Raw genomic sequence first — 4,983 nt, 5'->3', positions numbered from 1 at the left:
GTATATTGTTTGAAGTTGCACTCACTCTGATTAAGTCACTCTCAGAGGTGTTCTGAGTGCAGAAGTACTCAGAAATTCGCACTCTCGGATCCGCGGAATTTGTGTGTGTAACTGCACTCAGACATTTTGCACTCTAAAACTTCAGAGTGCATTTTCAGCAGTGTCTTTAATTAAAGGTACTAAAACTGCTTGAAATAGCACTTTTCGTGGTAAAACAGCGTCTCATTTTTGAGGGAAAAGGGTAATTTTTGAGTAACTCTCTTGCTTTGAGGAAAACTCGTCAGATTTCGAGGACGTGGCATTTTCCCTCATTCACAGATTACTAAAAATGAAGGGCACGGTCGGAGGAGTTTTCTTGAAATGTGGAAGCTCGTCAAAGTTTTCCCTTTTCCCTCAAAAAAATGAGGCGTCGTTTCTACTACCCTGTTGGAGGCCTGTAGCGCCTTTTCCAAGGGTACAATACACTAGCACCTCTAAAAAGGCATTAGACAGAGCACCTTTGTTTTTCCCGTGTACTTTACACCTACCTATTCTTCTGCTAAACTTCCGTAAAATCGATCAATTGTTGTAATAAAATTGGGAGTTGGGGGCAGTGCACCCTGCTTCCCCGTCCCCCGCAGCGCCCAGCCGCCGTCGGTGTGCTGCGAGACGCCTGCCTGTGTATCTCAGTATTAACAAGGTTACTGCCTTCGCCGCACTATACAACGCCGCTGGCCCCTCGCCGGCCCCCCTCCGGCCCCTCTCTCCCTTCTCTCCTGCCTGTTTCTCCGTTCTGCCCCCTCCTGCCTCCTTCCCTCTCCCCCTACCGCCACGGCCCGGTGTGTACGCCGCTATCGCCGCGAGGTGAGGTGCCGCTGTGATGCTGGGCTGACCGGGAACCTCTCTCACACACCCACACCCAAAGGAGGGAACGAGATTGGGCTTTACTTTGCCATATCAACCTGCACTTTCTGAAGAGTTGAGTTTAGTTGCAGCTTTTGTTCTCTCACACCCCTAAAACGCTGAATTTGTTTTATTTCTTTTTAAAGTTTTGGAACTCTTACAGTTTACAGTTTTTGTTTCACTGCCACTGGGTACTGTCTGTGTGACTATGATGATGCATGGAGAGCAATTTAGGGAAAGGAGGGCGCGAAGTTGTTACGAAGGGGCAAAGAAATTGTGGTGGTGGCGGCCGCAAGAGCGGTGGGCCCTGCCGCCTGGGGCCCCAAATGGATCCTACGGAAACAAAGGGGAGAATAACGAGGCACGTTTTCTTATTCTCGTAACCTTCACCTGAAATATTGTTATTCGTTGTTAAAGATTTTCTCAAGATGCCACTGTTTGAACCGTTGTTTTTTTTTTTGGCATTTTTCTACGGTGCTGGTAAAAGTGGAATTAAAAGAAACAACTCTCCCCTGACGCTATGTTTTCTTCTTTTTAAAGGTGAATTGCTGCTGCCAGACACCCTGAGACTCTAGCGACGTATTTCGCGGTCCCGCCAGCCAGCAGGTCCGATAGGAATGAGGGAGAGGGGGGCCGCGGTGGGTAGAGGGTGACCTCCTGACCCGCCGGAGTGCGCCGCGGGGCCAAGGAAGGAGGTTGGACCTGGAGCCTAGCTGGGGGTCAGGCCTCTCTTTCAGTGAGACCCCGATAGGTAAGACTCTATCTAGAATAAGAACTGATACGTTTGTAGTTTTTGACCAACGAAATATTAGACTCGGCTGTGTGTAGCACACTCAGAAAATCTAACAGCTTTGACAGTCAGCTTTGACAGTCACATCCCTGTAGCAGTGTTACAGGGTTTCTGTAAGTGTGAGACAGTCTCACTGTTGGAGGTACGAAGTCTTACTGTTACAATAGTCACAAACGTAGCCGTGTCCTGTCCACTCTTGGATTTTTAGAGCAAGCCACGTTGCAGCGCACTATTCCCCTTAACGCTTTGGTCGAAAATCGATTCGCGTGTCACGATGGACACAACTCAGTCATTCTGGACTTTAGAGCGTGTGCAGCGATTCGCTTCGTGGCTGGTAAGCGGAGAGTACCTAAAAAGGACATTTAATACTGCTATAGTGTGAGTTGTGCCGTCTCGTTCTTCTAAAGGACATGCATGCCGCTTATAGCGCCGCTTAGGTTCTCTTAGACTTATAACTGTGACCGTTTGGCGACTTACATTTTTACAATAGCTGTGCAATCGGCAACATTGCAGCCACAAATATTAAGTTCCATCCTCTCTTCTATTTTAATGCTCAAAAAATCCGAACATTAGAGTCAAAAACCCCAATAAACCACTCCGTTACGCAGTCACTAATGTTGCCCATCTTGGAGCATCAGCTGTGGTTCCAACCCTTTATTTCTGCCACTGGTCACCACTCTCGTTTGGTGGGCCGCTCAAAACCGAAGCGACGTCCGGAAACGGTTGGCGCAGTCACGGAGAATGGCGTGGTAGGTGTGTAATATGATATGGTGCGGACGGCGCACGGCTCTCGGCCGGTAAGCCCTTACTTATTCTTGGAACATTATTGACCAGCCAATGACTTTTAGCGATGCAAGAGGAGTTGGGTTACAGTGACAAGACGAAGGTCGTCATCGCACACAGTATTACGTAATTTGCATCAAATATACCAGGAAGGATTCCGCCAGGGAACGAATCTTCGTAACCGTATTCACAAAGTTTTTCTTGAATATTCCTTCCAGTACAAAAGTAAAATCGAGTAAAATATGTTTATTAAACCAAACCAATTTAAAAACGTACCCTTTTCACCCTTCTTCTCTTATTGGGTTTTGATTTTTTATTGACCGATGTAAGGGTGCTCATTTTGCCGGTGACTACGTATCACAATGATTTTCACTCGCGCATAGTCAATCTTCGGAGCTTTGAATCCCTGCGGTCCCCATCTCTTTGCTGCGTGTAAAGAGGATTAGTTTTATTTATTTTGTTGCGGCCACGTGACCCGTCGACGAGCCAATCATAACGTGCCTTATGGCGCCGCCGCCTTGTAAGCCGTATAATCAGCCAATCCTCAAACCACGACGGCCGGCGACATCGGCCGCCGCCGCCGCCGCCGCCGCCACCGCCGAGTTGAATCCGTTGGAAAAAATGGCGCCGCGTCGGTTGGTACCGTTCGTCCCATCACCTGCTAGCTATGACGGATGCCATTTTTACGACTCTAGCGGAAGGAGGAACGTTGAACGTCCCTCTGTGATGCCAACAGTCGAAGTGAGGCGTTTAGGGGTCGTCCTGCGGGTCGTCGACATATTACGTCATGCGATTTCGCTCACTCCCCCACCCCCACCTAATGTCTAAAGCAAGTGTTTTTACAGCGGAAAAGTTGCACTCTTACAAGTGCACAACTACACACTTGCAGGTATACTGCTACTGAGTTGAACACTTGCAAGTCTACTGCCACTTGAACACTTGCAAGTATTCTACTCGCACTTGCACACTTACGAGTTGACCAGTTGCACACTCGGTTGCATTAATGCAGCTGAGTGACAATAAACCCGGACACAGACGTGCTAGGCCCGGGGGTGGCCCTGCTCTGCACGACGCACTCTCACTCTCCGCTAACGAAGGTGATTACAATTACACGTTTAGGCTGCGGCGCAACGCCACCCGCGCCACACCGCCGAGCCACAAATCATCCTCCGGTGAGAGCGCTGCAGCGTATGACCTCGCCTCGGGCCGCGCGAGCCTCGGCTGCACTTCTGTCTGGTCCAGTCCATGGAGGAATTAATTGTGCTTCGAGGAAATTATGTTATTTTCTCACCCTCGCTGTAAAAAGAAGTCGTGATTTTTTTATTTTTTTTTAAACCTCCATGCCATTTTACATCAAAACTGAATTTCAAATTTTCCAACATGGTCGGGGTGCAAGTTTTCTATTTAATTGTTTTGACACTGTAAACTGGTTGGCATCTTCTAACGCTAAAATATTGGTGTCCTTTTACGAACGCCAAATATTGGCGTTCAAAGACGCCAAATGCCCGAAGGACGCCAAATTTTGGCGTCAAAAGACACCAACCATGGTTGCACTTTACAGTGGAGGATTTCGAAAAAAACATTTTATAGTGTTACGTTAAGATTGCTATTTGTGTCGTTTGAACCAAAAACATGAACGTGACACGCGTTACCCGCTTGTGTCTGCCTGCTAACCTCCAGAGCCCTCACACAGAGCGGGGGGCCGTGGATTCCTCCCGCCAATTGAATCGGGAGCGCGAAATGGGTCACGGTGCGGTTGGAGGAGGCTGCGCCCGGGCTGCGCCTGGGCCGCGCCGGTTGCGCTTGTGCTGGCTGCGTGCGCTGCGAGCCAGCGGGTGCGGCGGTGCGGTACCTTGCGGTACGACACAGTGTCCACGCCAACGTATAAGGAGACACCGCGTCGCAGCACCCCCGCCACCCCCGCCCGCACACCACAGGACACCGGAAACAGTGAACTAGGACCTGGCCTACTAAAGGGGGGTGATGGTGGTATTTTATTTACAATACACCGGCTGCATGGGTTGACTCGCAGGTACTAAACGTATGGCAATATAATCGAGCACCATGTTCTTTTCGGCACCTTCCTTTGTTTCTCAGCAAAAACGTTAAAATAAAAAGATAGTAACCGGGGATTTCTTTCAAATTTGTTAGTCGCTTGCGGTTCGCCGGGCGGCGCAGAGGCCCCGCGACGGCAGCAGCGTGCGGTGGATGGAATATAAATGCACTGGGGAACTGACGCACGCTGAAATGGGACTGACGGGCCGGCCCACATCTTGTGTCCCGGAGTTGATCGGTCCCGTATTATAACGCGGGCTTTTGGTTTTGGGGGCCTGCCGTCGCTCCAGTTGGCGTACTGCTTTTGGAGGTATTTGGTAGAAGTTCAGCTCACAAGGGAACCCCCGCCAAGGGTAAATTTCCGATTTTCATTCTACGTTAAGAAATAGTGGGTCTAGATGTGTCATCGAAGGACACATCAAAAATTTTGGCTTAACTTCATATTTTTGGGGTCATTTTGGGCATTCGTTGCA

Source organism: Frankliniella occidentalis, unplaced genomic scaffold (assembly GCF_000697945.3).
Source record: "Frankliniella occidentalis isolate FOCC.00 unplaced genomic scaffold, Focc_3.1 Scaffold20, whole genome shotgun sequence".
NCBI classification, from domain to species: domain Eukaryota; kingdom Metazoa; phylum Arthropoda; class Insecta; order Thysanoptera; family Thripidae; genus Frankliniella; species Frankliniella occidentalis.
The sequence above is the reverse complement of the archived record's forward strand: the minus strand, read 5'-3'. Positions refer to the sequence as shown.